Source organism: Xylocopa sonorina, chromosome 8 (assembly GCF_050948175.1).
Source record: "Xylocopa sonorina isolate GNS202 chromosome 8, iyXylSono1_principal, whole genome shotgun sequence".
In the NCBI taxonomy this organism is placed as follows: domain Eukaryota; kingdom Metazoa; phylum Arthropoda; class Insecta; order Hymenoptera; family Apidae; genus Xylocopa; species Xylocopa sonorina.
In genome coordinates, this window is record NC_135200.1 from 3,608,935 (window position 1) to 3,626,587 (window position 17,653).

General features: G+C 42.5%; 1 protein-coding gene across 1 annotated transcript in view; it reads right to left on the minus strand.

Moving 5' to 3' along the window:
• LOC143426280 (uncharacterized) overlaps positions 1-17,653 on the minus strand; it is a 71,765-nt gene that overhangs the window by 53,449 nt on the left and 663 nt on the right. The gene's annotated exons all lie outside the window — the stretch shown is intronic.

Consider the following 17,653-nt stretch of genomic DNA (forward strand, 5'->3'; position numbering starts at 1 on the left):
GACTTCGAGACTACTCGCGATAAATTCCAATTTCACAGCCTTCTATCCCCCATCTATTTAAACCAGATGTATTCGCGCCCTCGACGTCCATCTTACGCCAATGGCTATTGCGGAAGATTACGTTTTTTTCAGACGATATCGTCGAAGACCCCTGTTATTTCATTCCTGTGACTAATGGCGCGCGATTTTTCATGCTCAGGGGAACCGGAAAATATCACCATTGAGTATTTTCAACGCAACGTTTCGAAGATTTATCCGGGTCGACGATTTCATTCGTTCTTCGATTCATCCGTGCATTCCTATTTATTAAAAAAAAAAACGAAATGTATTTTCGTTAAGTCAAAGTGTACAATTTTATACTATATCAATACAGTACATAATAATGTATCATTTTTTAAGTATCCCTCTGAAATTTCAAGCGTGATCGATTTAATGAACTTTCATCCAGAAACGAAACAGAGACTCGAGCACCCGAAAAACTCCACCTGCTACTCGCGTACACATAAATCAGACGAAATATAAAAAAAAAAAGATACTATAGAACACGTTCGTTATCACGTCGCGCGTGGCGAAAGCTTCTCCCTCGCAAAATAGCCCGCGCGGTTTTCCCGCAGCTCTTTTAAATACGCGGCGCACGAGTCCTCGCAGCTGCACGCGGAAAATGCGCGCAAATAAATTCGTGCATCTGGCAAATTACGTGACGCATTAATTTCGCCGCGTGTTTCGCTGGCCGACAACGGGGCTACTCGACCGGGAAATTATTCAATTTCCCACGAACGAAGTCGCGGATAATTTACGCTGGTTACGCGAGAGCAATCAACGACAGACGAGGTAGAAATCGAATTTTGCAGAGAAGAAAGTGCCTCGAATTTAATCGACGCCGCCGTTCTCGCCGTGAGACGCGAGTCAGAGGCAGAGAGTCGAGCTGGAGGAAAAGCGTAGGACAGGTGAGAGGTCCTTCATGCTTTCCACGTCCTCGAGACCGTGGTTCGTGTCGAAAGCGCGAAACGGAGTAACCGTGAAGAGGCCGGCTCGGTGTTTCTTCTCAACGCCGAGATTACTTCTTACGATCCTCATTAGAAGCTCGCTGGACCCGGCTAGTTCATTACCAGCGATCTTATCTGCGCGACTCGTTCTTTCAGGCACCCTTGGTCCAGCTTTCTTCGCCGCGGACACCTCCTAGTCTCCTCTCTTTTTCTCTCTCGCTCGCTCTCTCTTTCCCACGGCCCCTCCTCGGGCTTTAATTAATAACCGCGAAAGCACGCGCCAATCGGACCGATAAGCCGCGATAACAACCGTGATCGAACGTTTACGCTGGCGATCGGATCGCGTTTCAATCGAGGCTACGCTATCGCGTAATTGGATAGGAAAGGGTGTGCGATTAATCCAAAAATCTCGTTACGATCGCTCGCCGCTCGGTTGCGACCGATCGATGCTCAGGGCTGCATAGATTAACTGTGCTTTCGTGCACGGTAATGGGGATTCGAATCGTCGGTTTCCTTCGGTTCGTTTGCTGGATGGCGCGAATCGCGATTCGCGGCTGACTTCCGGTCGGTTTCGATATTTTAAATGGCAATTTTGCGAGTTTGTTAAAGCTTTCACGATTGGAAGCATCGTACACTGCTTTGTTATTAAAATTATTTTCAATTTGTTAGAGTTTCTTCGAAAAGCTTGCTGAGATTTTTGAAAACAAGAGTAGATTGACAGGAATCAATTTTTATGTGTATGTTTTTATTATGTGTATGTGTTAAAGCTTTCACGATTGGAAACATGGTACACTGCTTCCTTATTAAAATTATTTTCAATTTGTGAGAGTTTCTTCGAAAAGCTTGCTGAGGTTTTTGAAAGTAGGAGAGGGTTGACAGAAACCGATTTTTATGTAAGTCGCGTGTTCTTATCGCAAAACGAGTCAGTTGTAAAACAGCTTTACACTAAGAGATGTACACGATTAATTGATTTATGACTTAACCACGGCGTTACAGTTGCACGAGTGTGACTGCGATTAATATCAAATACAACCACGCACCTTTTTCTTAATTAGCGGTTATTACAGCCGGCCATTAACACGAACGTTGCGCTAACTTTCAACTACCGCAACACCGCGGTCAACGGTTTACGATGTTACTTCGTTTACGTCCCCGTTACGTCTCATCAATAATACAGTTAACTACTTAAAACTTTGTCATGGAGACTGCTTTCAATTTACCCAAGTAACGCCATAAAAAAAAATCCAATTTTCTTCTAACAGTGAAATTTAATTACATATCGAGAAAGCCTTCTTTTTTAAATATCAAATCAAAAAGAAACTGAGAACAAAATAAATTAAATTCTATTAATACAAAATGTGGTAAATGATGATATCGACGCATATTCGACTCTCACCATCGACTCTCTTTTCAACTGTCCCTGAATAAAAAAAAACCCTTATAGCTACGAAAGATTTTTTCCTTCCACCACGTTCTTTAAAACATTGGGCTACGCATCGTACGATCATCCATCCGTTGCATCTGGTTTTCGTCCCTCGTCGTTATCCATTTTATTACATTCTTGAAGCTATGAACAATTTACAATCTTGTATTCACTTTTCTTACAATTAAGGATTACTGGCTAAGCAATGATGCCATCTTAAATCGTACATATTAGCCTCGAGGACACCCCTAACACGATAGCTCATTCGAATCTTCAGACAAGGCTACAGAGAGTAGTCGATGCACGTGGCCCTCTCTTCAATCATTCGCGCACCCTATTATTGCGTTATACACCCATCATTGCTTCCATACGACGCGCTAAAAATCGCAAATTACAATGGAATGCAATTCGTAATTTGTTCGATCGACCGGCTGCAATAACGTCAGCGCACGTTCCGACTAATCGCAGCGCGGAGAGCGATCCGTAAGTACATCTTAACTTGAGATCGCCTCGAGATCTGGTTCACCGTTCTAGGTTAATCGTCCGTCTAAATCGCCGGCGACTCGTCCGTTTAACGAAGTTCCAGAGAAAGCGGCGACAGTGGCTGCGGCGGCGGGGTTAATAAAAACCGACGGCGGCGGCGGGACGCCTCGCGCGTCCTCGTATTTTAACAGCCCCCTACGATAGAGGCGACACATGGCGCGAAACAGCGCGGTGGCCAACGCTCGAACGCGTTCACCCGCGGCAGCGTCGTGAAACTGGCTGGCAACTTCGGTTAAATTGGACGCAATGCAATTAGTCGGTAGCCGACAGAGCATGGAAATTATAGAACGCGGGAGAACGCGCGACTGTCAACGGTACCGGTGAAACCGTGGCGAAAATGAGTTATCGGTATTACCGTCGATCAGGGGCTACGGTTAAGCTAACCGGCTGGACGCTCGCGGTTTTACTTTCGCGAGAGCAACGCGTGTACCCGCGCACGCGGCTGCTTTTTCGTTTTAACCCACGAAGACAAGTGTAGTTACGGGTAATGCCCGCGAACCGCAACGACGGTATAATTCTATGTTTCGTTTGATAATTATAGACTCCGCGTGATTGCCGTTTAATCTGGTTAATGGCGCCTAGTCGATATCTTCGAGAGGAAGCTTGGCCACCGCGCGTTCTCCTTTTCTAACGTCCAGAGCTTAATAACGACTGATCTAATTGCTGAACTCCGAGGTTGGCAGGTCTAGCAGTTTCAGATTTATTATGCGTGAAATATATAGTCACAGGGAACAGTCGCTGTTATTAATTCTTAGACGCGCAGCAAACTTTCTTATCGCACGGTAGATACATTGCGTGTTGTACGAGTCTTACTTGGATTATATAAATACACGAGGCGTTCGAAGAAGCGAGAACAAACTTTCTTCAATGATTAAGCTTACGACACTACTTGAAAACAATTTTTATTCAAGTATTATAATACCTTTTCAATCTTATTTAACGCGCTTGAGTTTGCACACAGCTTAATTGATGGTATTTATGTATCAGAGATAACAAAAGTTATATTAATTATCGAAGTTAATTATCGAAGCTGTTTACCATGTTATGCGAGCCTCTTTTAATATTTTATACAAGCATGGCCACAATTTTGATGCCTTTAATTATACAAACCTGTGTTGCATGAGAATCTACTGTATAGGTACTTTATTTTTTTGACAAAGAGAAGTTTTAATTTCTTTCTATACGTAGACAAGTATCGCTGATTTAAACTAAAATAACAAAGACGCATAAGCATACAGTTCTATTAAAAAATAAAGAAAATGGTTTCCACTTGCTCGTTGCTCGAGTAACAAACTATTCTACACAGCATCCCTTTGCTCGAACAAATCGTGTTCCTATTCGAGGTATTCGCTTTCGTATCCGAGCAATTATCCATCACTCTCATAATTAAATGCCACCTCGTGGTCAGTTACCGTAAAACATAAACTATTCACCGGCCCACGCGCGCGTGCCGTTATTCCGAGAGAAAATTCCACTACCACTGTTCTGTGTCACAGGCTAACGTGTAATTGTTACTTTCAATTGCTCTGTATTCAGGTTTTCTGTGTCACGAGCCAACACACCACATTTGTCATTTTCAATTGGCTGCAACGCACAGACCTTCCGACGTTGTTGAACTGCGATAATACTGAAAACTTTTCAGATTCACGCGAATTCATTAGAAATCGTCCAATATAACGTCAAATTAATTTCATCACGCTGAGGTACACGATATGTGTATATTAACATAGTAAATATCCCAAGCGTGATAATATTTTTGTGCGACGCGTAACATATCGAGGCGGTGAATCGATTTAAAGATACGTAATTTAATAATCGAGGAACAAACAGATACGAATAAATTCAATTCGCCAACTCGTTCGACGAGAATTATTTTCAGCCGTTAACGTAATCTCATTAAAATCGTACAATTACGAGGCCTACGCGAACAAGCAGAAGCGTCTGTCGGCCCTCGACTCTTCTCGCATCGGTGATGAATGCGTATCTCGCGACGATGATAAATTAGAGGGAGAAAGAAAAAGAATGAAAAGGGAGCCGAGCCACTGAACGCGCTTAATCCAACTCCGACCCATTAATAAGAGTCACGCGAACGAGAGGAAAGGAGAAGAGAGAAAGCAGCCGAAAGAAAACACTTTTACTGTCGCGAGAAAAAAAAGAAAGAGAGAAGAAAAGGGAAAGAGAAAACAATCGAGTCCAAGGTTCGTTAAATAATCGCGATGGAATTGAATTAGGTCGCGAGGCTATCCGCTCTTTTCCACTGTTCGACGAGCAAGCGAGAGCCGAATATCGACTTTCGCGAGCGCTCCAATTTCTCCGAGACAATCATCTCGAATCGATTAACGCGGATTATAATCGAACTCCTATTAATGACGTTAATCGCGACGAGTTCCCTCTTACTTCGAACAATTAAGAGGGGGAGAGCCTCGCGGTTCTTTCGATCGTCGAGGAACCACTTCGCGACGAGACGCTTCTCTCAAGTCGTTCCGCTGAAGCGAGCTCGATAGGACGTGACGATGAAACTGCGATTGGACGCGAAGAACTTCCTCGAGTACCATCTTTCCTAAACTAACGGTTCACTTTGCTTTTAGCTGGATAATTCCTGTAACCTGTGACGTTCTAACCGTCGACACGACGTGTGTCTGACTACAAATTCCACTGGAACGAGTATAAAGTGTCGATTGTTAAGTTAAAAGAGCTTCGTGCCTCGACACAATTAATTCTTTTTGCGATTTTCAATGAGAGACAGCGAAAAATCGTTACGTTGCAGATCGTAATGGAAGGATGCGATTGCTGATGGCTCGACGAACGACAGTCTTCTAACGATAATGAAATATCTTCGATGTTGCTTCACTGAATGAAATAAGAACGTGACAAGGATAAGAGGAGAATAGAGATGACTATGGTAACTGATAAACGCGATGATGCAAAGCGTTATTTTTATGTTATTTCTCAGCGACAAATCGAGGTCTGTTCTTTTAGCAAACAAAATTCATTTCACAGAAAATCTGTGGCGAAAAGAGATTATTAGGATATTTTGTCCAACGTTTTGCTAGTTTCTTTCGTTCCGTTCTCGAAGAACGAAGCTGGACGGGCATTTAACCGGTTTCGCACAAACGTTTTCCATGTTTTCTTTGAGGGATCCTAACATGTTATAATCGTATGACGATAAGATTCTGTAATAACCTTTTGGAATTAATCGAATGGTTATTAACTCGTTGGGTATGTTTGACGGCTGATGCTCGTCGTGCACTTGTTTTATCTAAGTTACAGATGACGAGTTTCATTCGTCAGTGACATTTAGACAATGTTTAACGTGTACATTCTTGTTTATGCAAGAGTAATTGGCGTTAATCGCCAACGAAGAAGAGGAATTAACTTTGACAAAGAATGATCCTCAACGTCTTGTATTTCTTATAAGTTATATTTCAGTAACCTTTGAGGAGTGCAGTAATTAATGACACTTTCGACAAGGTTTTGGTACATGTGCCTTATGATGTGTCGTATTTTTTTTTATTAACTTTCCTATGGACGACGAGATCTTATAAAGGTTCGCCAGTGAGTGTGTTCTCTAGCTAGGACATATGGATTCGTCAGTGGACATTTTACGAAATTTGGTGAGGGAAACAACTGTCAAAGATTATTGGTTAATGGAAATTCTGATAAAGTAACCGCCCCAAACCATCAGTCACCCACAGGTACCAACAGTTACCCTCGAGTGACGCACCCGTAGATTCCGCGTGTCCTAATCTTGACCGTAGCAAGCAATAAGACCTTTAGTAGGTATCTGTAGTAAATAATAATTAACTCGACTTCGAAAGGAGTGGCTTTTTGGATATTATTCCTGCTGCGGACAGCTGCTTGCCAAATGTGGCTATATTCGACAAAGCAAAGGATGGATCGACAATAGCCGTTTTATGAATTAGTGGACCTGGCTGAACCTCCTGTTGCTTTAAGCTATGTTTCAAAAAATAAAATTTAGTCTTAACAATTGGTATCAGTTGCAACAGAGTATTTCTTTCAATGTTTCGATGAACCCTGTTTGCGATACAGTGCCCCATAGTGTCAGAAATGACTAATATACTTTATAAAAAGTGATAACGAAAGATATTTAATCTATAATGAAAAAGTTCTGAGTTCATTTACTTTCAGTTTATCTCTTTTCTGAATACTTGTTTAACACTTTTAATTACTATGCTCAATTACTATTACTCACGCGCAGAATTTACTGAAATAAATGAAATCCGTTCCAAACGCAAAGATCTTTTCAAATCAATCGCGTTTGCAACGCAAAAAATCGCACTCACGACTGTTAACTCTTTACAATCGATTGCAAAATGACGCGCTGTCCGAAAGAGACCGCGAGAAACGAACGCGAAAGCATAAATAAGACGATCACGGACGAACGTCTAACGAGTTATAAATCCAGGATAAAAATGGTCAATTCATCTCTAACAGCTCCAGGAAGCTAGAAAAGCAAAGAAACGTTAAGCGTAACACGGAACACCGTTCGCGAATCGTTCGTGCTCGAAACGAAAAGCCACGAGCAACTGGTGAACGCAAGCGAAAAGCCATTACTCGCGACGCGTCGTACGACTTAACGAGACGCGCGTACTTGAAACGGGCGTGATTCGAAATTTTTCCCGCGTCGAGGGAGGAACGGTCCTCGACGCGACGTTAATTCCGACCGCGCAACGAGATTGCGCAATAACGATCTCGCGTATCCGAACGACAAAAACCAGTCCGCGAACCGATACGACGGAATGGTAATTTATGGACGATTACGCGGCGGCAATTACGCGAGGCAATCGCGACGTAGCCGCGTCACGCACCGGCTAATTTCACCGATGTAATTGAATATATTTATTAGAAACTTGCGCTCGCTTATATTTCTTGCTCGAATTTCGGTGATCGACAGTCGTCCGGTCGAACAATTTAATTAATTTCGCGTCGTTCCCAAGGAAACGATACGTTTCAACGAATATACGTTGCCGTTTCAATGGATTCAGCTGCTTTACTGTAATTTAATTAATTCTATACCGTTCCGAGGAAAGCGATATTTTAATAAAATTACGATTTCGATGGGATTACGTAGTTCGCGCGCACGCGCGCCTCGTGCGTTTCGATAATTTAATTAAGCTCGAATGGTTAGGCTGGAAACCGTGAAAAGTACCGGATTCGAATGGAATTAGGCATCGCGCTATGCGCGTTTTAGCAATTTCATTAATTCAACGGCATTCCGAAAACGCGATACTTTTAGTCGGCCCGTGAGAATGCGCAACGTTAGCCAGCGTGTTTCAGAGGCGATATTCGGTAGGCAGAGAGACTGCTCGAAACATCCCACGCCATAAACGGGACGTTAAGCCCCCGAACAATTTCCTGGTTTTAATGGACCCGTCATCGGCTAGCGGCGTTCATTTCGAATAATTAATTCTCCGCGTGACTTCGTTTCGCCAGGCTCGTCCTTCGGATTGCTCGAAAAATTTGCGAACGCGCGCGTCGAGAACGCGACGGGTATCGCGATTCCCGCGATCCCGGATAAATCCAGGCTAATTAACAGGCGTTAAGGCGGTAATTGGATTTTTCAGCTCGCTTCAAGTGCCAGCGTGATTTCCAGCTCTTTGCGAACGGGCTGCGTTACACTGTCAACCATCTGTATGTGGCGCAGTAATTACCAGAGACGAAAGAACTGATATACAAGCTTCGTAATCGTAATTTTTTATCAATTATATTCGCTTACGCTGGAATGAGAATTTTTATTCTGCATAGACTGTGTGAAATTCGAACGCTGCAGTTGCAACGCGTCAAGAGATCCTCGAACCAAAGGCAGTACGCAACTGATTGATAAGCGTTAAAATTTCTTTAGGTGTGTAAACGAAACTATATTACTCACAACAAAGAAAATATACGAGTAAACGAAATTAGCGTCCTGTTGTAGCTCTGTATACCTGCTACTTTGAAACTGAACTACGATCCTCTGTCTCTTCGTCCTTGAAGCAATTTAGGAGGAAAAGTATCGTAAACTATGCGAAAGGTTCTCTCCAATAGAGTTTTTCACCAACCATCGTTCTATTCCCAATATATAAAATCCTCGAGGAAATAAATATACGCACAGAACGGAAAGAAGGACGAAAAGTGGATCGACGCGTACCTTCGAAAGGAGTATAATTTATGCGAGAAAGGAATTGAAATTAAGCGACTTATCCACGTTCTCCGATTTCACGCTTTAATGCTCGACAGGCCACTCTATCACTTTTACCTTTTACTCTCTACTATTCGACATTGACCGACATCATCCGTGTCGATGTTCGATCGCCGGTGCGCTCTTAAAATTATCACACGCATACATCACGCGTTCGTGCCGTACATCTCCTTGGGTCCCGAAACCACGCGTATCTGAACATACGTACCACTTGAAATTGATCATCAACTTCAACAGGTATGCGATACCCTTTCCGTTATCCGAAACATTCGTTATGCAGCCGCGATGGACGAGAAGTTCGACGACGCTCGATGTTGCGCGAGTTCGTTCACCTCTGCTCATCCGACTGGGAACGATATTGTATTAAATAATACGTGAGACATTTCGAATTCTTGGATACCCAATTCCTGGAGCCTAAACATTCTCACATTTTCGATCGTCGAGCTGGCAATTTTTTATGTGCTCGAATACAGTTCGTATCGCATCCCTCGCTTTCTAATGGACAGACAAATTTGTACCGCGAAGTTTGAATTATTTTCAACCGATACGAAGCAGTTTACACTCTTTTCACGAGATCCGTGTAAAATCGAATTAAAAACGGATCGTAAAAAAGATATGGGTCAGCTCTATTTATTTCCGGAGCTGTTAGATTCGCGGATAATGGAATATCGGGTAGCTGCCACGGTGGATAAAGAATAACGCGAGCGCCATTAGCCGGCGCTCTCCTGCGAGCTGAAAATACAGCCTCCAAGTGGAAAGTTAAATAAGTCAGACACGAGCTGGCGATAACGTTCCGTCTGTGTAAGTGCGACGATCCTCGATTTACGTGTCATTTGAACCGGCTGGTGATATATCGACGGCATAATTCAAAATTCCGCGAGTCACAAGATCGTCTGACGACGCCTTATATTCGATACATCATGCGTGAAATATTATATAAGTTATCTGGCTATGTAAGTGTTCTAATTTTACGTTTTAAATTGCCGCTAAATATAGATCCCGGCTTGTCTGGTTACACTCCCATTATAGAAACTTTCCTCCTGTAATAAATCGATGTACAATGGAAATGTGAATCATTTCGCTGGATACGCAATCAATTACGCTCGCAGCGAGACCACGATGGTGTAACCGTCCTATCGAATCCTATCGAGGCTCGAATTTTAAATTCCCGCTCGGTTACTTTTACACTAGGGACGATCGACGACGGGTCGATGCTTTCCATTTGCGAAGACAGATCGCGATCGCTCAACGACGCCGCTATAATTATCGTACCGACGTTTTTAATTACCCGCACGACTGAGTTCAATGGGCGACCCTTTCGCTCGGTGCGAATCCGCGCCTGTAACAAGGGGGACTCGTTCATATTACCATCCATTCTGCGTTCCAATTTTCAGTTCGAACAACTTTTCAGTAGCATTTTTTTTTTTAAATAGAATTCTTCAAATTAAAATTGTCGCACGCGAACATTATCGACAGATTTGCGATTCAGAAGATGAATATATCAGTTGTTCATCATCCGTCTTCAAAGTAGCGTCTCAATTATGTAAAACTATTTATAGATTTTCGAATTTCTAATAATAACCGCTTTTCAATTAATAAATATCTCACAATATAGTTAAGAGACATTTTTACTTTGACAAAAAAAAAAATTCATCAAATTAATGTTGATGACGACTGAGTTCAACGGGCGACTCTTTCGCTTGGTGCGAATCCGCGCCTGTAACAAGGGGGACTCGTTTATATTACCATCCATTCTGCGTTCCAATTTTCAGTTCGAACAACTTTTCAGTAGCATTTTTTTTTAAATAGAATTCTTCAAATTAAAATTGTTGCACGCGAACATTATCGACAGGTTTACGATTCAAAAAATATCCAAGGATAATAAAAATATCAGTTGTATCTATGAAAATATTAATTGTAAGAACTATCTATAGATTTTCGAATTTCTAGTAATAATCGCCTTACCATTAATAAATATCTCACAATATAGTTGAGAACCATTTGCACTTGGACAAAAAAGAAATTCGTCCAATTAATGTTCCAAGTGCGCCAGAAGGAGGCACGCATGTCAACAGAAGTGGATTAAACAATTTCTAAATCGAGCTTCTCGGTCAGAATCTACAAACGATCTCTCTCGCCTCGCGAGCCAAGAAAGTATCAAGGGTCTATCGATCTCCACCCGTTTCTAATCCTCTGCCACCAACGCAAACGGAGCTTTTCCCGGCGAACAGGTTCCCCCGTAAAGCGAGCGCTTCGAGTGAAAAGCAATCGCCCGGAGAGAGAAGCGACTCGATTAGCCTGCGCGGTTACCACACGGCCGACTAAAGCGAACATGAAAATCAGCCTCAGGTGACCCATCCTCATTTTTCCTTCCTCCGTTACCCGACGATACCTCGAGCGACCAACAGAGACGCGTGTACAGCGTCTTTCTAAACGAACTGCCACGCCCGATCCGATTCCACGCGTCAGCCATCGAAACTCGCTCGTCGACACGCGTTAAGTTGTAGCGTGTGCCTGCTGTACAGACTCGTGAAATAACGGCTCGCTAATTTAGGTCGAAGACGTTCCTGTGTGCTCGTTGGCCTCATTACGCTTCGCTTCGAGACGCTATCGTCAACTTTCGTGCTCGCGCGGACTGCGAAATCTCAGCCACGCAGTGGAAAGCGGTGGATTCCAAGTTCGTCGCTATCGTCGAGGCGGAGAAAACAAACAAAACTGCGTTAATAAAGACTACTCCGCGCGGCTCGATTGTATACCCTCGAGCGATCCAGGGACGTCCGTGTGCCACTTAAACGATCGAGCACGCGGAGCAGCGCGAATTCTTGCTAACTAATACGCGGCGAGTAACGCGCGCGCGTGGATGTTCCGAGATGAAACGGCAAGGTACGCTTCCGAAGGCGCGCGAGGCCTCTTAGAAACATCCTGTACGTGCACAGGAAGAATCTTCCGCGTGCAACTGGGTAATGAAACGAGAAAGGAGGACGCGACTCATTTACCTACATCGATTTATTGCGACCAGGCTGATTATATCTGCGAGCCGCGTTTCTGCTGGCGTTACATCCACGGTGAATCACGATTTAATTGGTCCTCGCCGCGAATCGATCACCTGGCTTCTTCCACGGATCTGGCCTGGCTAAGCGTTCACCTTCTCCCCTCGCGGACGCCGCTCGGTAGCGAATCGATACGAATAACGCGCGAATTACAGCTGGCTAATGCGAGGAAATTATCTCGTCAGGATAGAGCTGAGGTTTTCACGCGAAATACCGCGTGTTGCGCGAACGAATAACAGAGGGACCTGGGACGCTTTCCAGGCGATCGTTTAATACGGTGAGTCGGATAATTCTTGTTGGCGGACGATTGGGTTTGACGGTGATTGACGTCGAGTGCGTTTCTCGAGGACTCTGAGCTGCGAATAAGAACGTCGGAGCGATAATTGGTTGCTAATAGATTGAGTCTTGCGAGGAAGAATGGCTGGGACGTTTCGAAGAACTGATTCAAAGTCGAAGACTACGAATTGTGATGGTGGATCCGATTTTTTTTTACGATTCACCGTTTATTCGATTCAGTTCTGTTAAGTCGAATTTATTGATTGTGTAGAATTCTTTTAGTTCTTTTCACTCTTTCGATGGTTGCCATGCTTGAAGTTACTTTGAAGAGCAATCGTGAGCGCTTCGCGCTTTGCAACAAGATTATTCCAGCCGCAATTTTTGTGCTCCTTTAAATACAAAGGAATACAAAGCACGATATGCATCGCATATATTGTATGCAAAAACTCCAGCATGTTTGATCAACGAGGCAGACGAATTCTTCCTTGCAACATTTATGCAACTTCCGAACGACCGTGCCTACACAGCCTCTTACATCGAGATCACGTGTAGCGTTTCTTCTTTCTGCTACCTTCTGGCGAGCATCGCGTTCGATGTTTCATTTATCATCAGCCATCGATCGCGTAAAAGATTGCAAACTTTTTTGCTCAGTCTGAATCAGAAAGAAGTTTCCCAATGTTGAATTTCTCAATTATAAGCTGCTACGTTCGCAGCGTTAATCGATACAAACAATTATTTCAAACACATCGTAATGACGTATAATAAATCATATGTATATACATATATACTAACATTTAACATGTCAATTTATGGATTACTATTACGCGCGCAGAACATTCAACCACACATATACAGTGATAGAAAGTTTTAACACGACAAATGCCATGGTGCTATTTAATTTTTAGTGGCATGGAGGCACCTGGTAACCGCAACACCAATATTAACAGAATAAATGTCAATGCTTATAAATTTCTCGAAACTACCATCGTTACTACAATGATACGAAGGAATTAATACAGTACAAGACATATACAAATAATTTATACAATAAACAATTCGTATTGGCGCCACGGGCAACCTACATAAAATTAGCGTGACATTCAACTAGTTAATTAACAATTTGACGCAAATGACGTCTATAGCCGTCAGATCCTTGGCGAATATGTAGGCAAATGACGGACATACACTTGTTAATCATTGAGTAACACATCTAGAAGAAAAAGTGATAGAATGCCTGACAGCATATTAGTTGTTTTTTTCTTTTAGCAAATGACGATTATACCCGTCGAAAGTTTTTGGGGAAAAACTGTGGCCAAATGTGATAATTTTCACTCCCAAACGTACAACTTGCACCCGATTTTATCTGGCAGTGATAAACAATCGAAAAAAAAAGTGTCTCTGAGCACGATCATAAAGTCAAAAATGCGCGTCAACGTGTTAAATAGAAAAGTCTCAAGTATTATTCAACTTCTTTGCGACCAATACCTTCAATGACAAAATTAAACTCTCCCTCTAAAAACGAAACACAAACCCTTTTCGCTGCTCCAATTTCCACGCTCGAAACCGAAATGAAAAGCACCGCTCGCGAGAATTCGCGCCGTCAAAGCGAGTCTAAACCGCGCGCGACCCTTCTGAAAACGCAACATCCCTCGAGCCGTACCCCTCCTGTTCCGCTCGTCCTTCAATCTCGAGAGATCCTCGCGTTGCACTCTCGTTACGTAATCCCGAAAAAATGCCTCGCGGCGGCGTCGCGTCTCCCAGACGCGTTTGACCCTTCTTGGAGCCGCGCGTCGGGTCGCGCCCACGCGTGGACGCATCTGCCCCTCCGCGTTCGCCATTCGCGCGCCCTTCGGCTTTTCATTTAACGCGGCAGATTAATTCGCGCCGGTAAATCACGGCCGGGTGGATATATTCGTCTGCGAGGGTATCGGTGCCGCGGCCAGCATTGTATGTTAATGCCAATTGGCCCCGGAATAATGCCGCAAGTGCATCGGACGCGAGCAGATGCCGGGTTTTCGCAGGTGAACAGGCCGTAGGGACGGCCGCCTCTTCGTCTATGGCGCCAGGATTATCGTTGGTCGCCGCTGTGATTGCGCGGCTACGATGATACGCGCACCCGGTCGTTCGCGTGGCTACGTTTCCACGATGCGAACGATAACTGGGATCGCGCTTAGACGTTCGTTAGATCGAATAAGCTGCGTGGGTTTGCTCGCGTGGATTTGTTTGGTCTGCAGAATTCGTGGGGCGGGTAACACGAGTTGGTAAATTGTATTCAAATTAACGCTTAAGTGGCTCTTTCGCGGAATGATGTTTAAGTGTGTGACAAGATTCTGTGTATTTTAGGAAATACACTTTTTCTAGGGAAATTATTTTGTATTTCTTGAAAAAGATTTGTAAACAAAATCTTTAGAGAGTGTGAAGATACCATTGAACTTATAAAATGTATCAAAGTATATTCTGTTGGTCTAGGGGTGGACGTCAAGAATTTTTTCGTAAGACAGTCTAGTTAAGTTCAATTTTATCTGATTATAGCGAGAGCACAATAAATAAATTGAATAAAACTACGGCTATCTTATTTAATTTATATTTAGTTTATTTTTATGGTACAATTCATGCATTTTCTAAAATGCAAAATTAACTAATGAATGTGCAATCATTTTAAAAAGTGCACTCCTCCGCTAACCATCGCTTCCGCAAAGTGGACTACGAGCCAAAACGATTGCCTACCTCTGAGTTAACCTACAGTAGAGAAAGAACACATTAATGTGTTGCCGGACGGTTAAGTGTTAAAATTACCGGCGATTAAAGTGTCATTAGTATCAGCTTTAGTTGGTATATTCAGAAAAATACTTATGTTGTGAAAAATTATACTATCAGTCAATCTGACTGCTTTGATAGTTCTAGCGTTGGTGTAGAATATATGAACTTTGGTTTTCGCTGTTTTTACCACAAATTTTATGATTCTAAATTTATGTAACAATGTTGCATTAAAAAGAATTATAGGTAATGATAACACGTGTTCCAATCGAATTTCATATCCCTCATTATAATTTATTCTTTACTTCTTTAATAAGAGTTTACGTCACGTATCAATTGCGATGCTAGTTTTTTAATTATACACTAAATTGGTTATTTATCGCAGACTGTGCTCGCAATTTCCCCACTGACGAACTTGGTACAATACACGTATTAATCGAAGGGGGCGCAGAGGATGAAAGGGTTGCGTTACGAATATCAAGTTTCGAGCAAATTGAGTTTAAAATTAATCTGCCTGTGTTTAACAGCATGTTACGTACCCACCCATCTCACCTATTCCGTGTTTGTTCCCTCGATAATCAAATAAAACGGGCCTTGCATCCACCTCTGTCTTAACTGATAAATAAAAATCCAAACCGTGTCGATGCAAAATTCGTAAATTACACGAGCGCGTATTTACCGTATTTAAAAAAAAAAGTGATCGATCCTTTTATCGTATCGTGCGATATTACAACGATACGATAATGTGGCTTTAACGAGAGACAAAGATCAAAGTCGAGATCATTTTTGTTTCTCGAATTTAAACCAAGACGATCCTCGCGAGTACAACTGGAGAGTACGAGAAATTAATCTGCATTTGCCTCGACGTCCCACCGCTTACATTGTTCTGTAACTCGGAGCCTTGACAATGTAACAACCGAACCGAGAGCCCCGCGATTATGTACCCCGTGGCCCGTGCGCAACGCGTTAAGCACCGCGAACGATGTTCAACAGCGTTTTCGGTTATGGTCCATCGACGATGTTCGTGTTTCATCCTCTGCTCGACGCGTGTAACCAGGCCACGCTTATGCATCGCGTAATCAAGTCTGTTGGGACAACCATCTGATCCGGTGTACGCGCTCGGATGTTTATCTTGAAATTCTGAAGAGACCTGCTCTTCGCTCCCGCAGATGAATGTTCCGAGAATGAGACCTCGTTCCGTGCTTTAGCTTCGAGACGTTTCGAGGTGAATTCGAGTTTTATTTCAATCGGTGAAAGAGTAACCGGAAAATGGTATTAAATAATTAATCCAACTCGAGTGCTGGAAACGTAGACGAAGCGGAAGCGGTTTTGAGAGAAGAACGTTCAGAAGCAGAATTTGAAACGACTCATTGTCTTCTGATTTGTACTTTTGGAAGTTGTTTGATCGAATCAGCGCGTTCAACATCAAGTTTGTGACTTCTGATACTCTACTGGCAGCAAGTTTGTTCACAGAAGTGAGATAATGTCATCGACAAATGTTTTGTAATGAGTGTCTAATGCAATCTAAATTCAAATCAGTAGTAACTTTACATCTTTAAAATTGTAATTATCTAATGTATATATTTTGTGGTATTTAAAAAAAAAAGTAGAATGACACTCTTAATATCTTATTAGAAATAATGTATTTAATTTAATTCTGTTTGTAAAATATCTCAGAATTGAAATACCAATTTTCAATGCCGCGTTAAGACAGATGGTTACATCGAGTTTGCTGTCTACTATCGAAATGATCCCCACAGGCGAAAGCCAATTTTCTCGTTAAAAAAAGGCAAGTGTCAGCGATCAAGCTCTTTTGACGCGGGAAAATCAATATTCGTCTGAAAAAACGTCCTACTTATCAAACGCCCTCGACACGGTGAAACCAATTTTCTCTTGAAAGAAAATTCTTTCTGGGATCTCATCTGCATATCAAATGCTTTTGACGAGGGAAAATCAATTTTCTCCCGCGGAATTCCATTCGCCCGGCGCTTGTAACGCGCGCAAATCAATTTTCGACTGAAACGAAATAGTCCCCGACGAATCCGCACGAAATTTTTTTGCTCCAAAGAAACTGTTCGTCAACGTCAATTTAATACTACTCGACGTATAAAATGTTGTAACGTAAAGGCGAATGTTTTTAAAAGAATCTCAACTCGCCTTTCTTTAACCAGTTAAGTGCGTTCGACGTGTATACTCGTCGTGTAAAATAAAAAATTACCATTCACTATAAAAACTCGAAATCTCAATAAAATGTAAAAGGAACATTATTTGGTGGTATGTTCCCTTTATATAAATAGCTTGAAATTGTTTAAACTATTTTCTTAGTTTTCTTGTTTATTCTTGCTCTCTTCAATTTTTCTTGTTTATGTATTTTATTATTTTTACTTTACCGAGTCGACAACAAAGTATTTTTTTATAT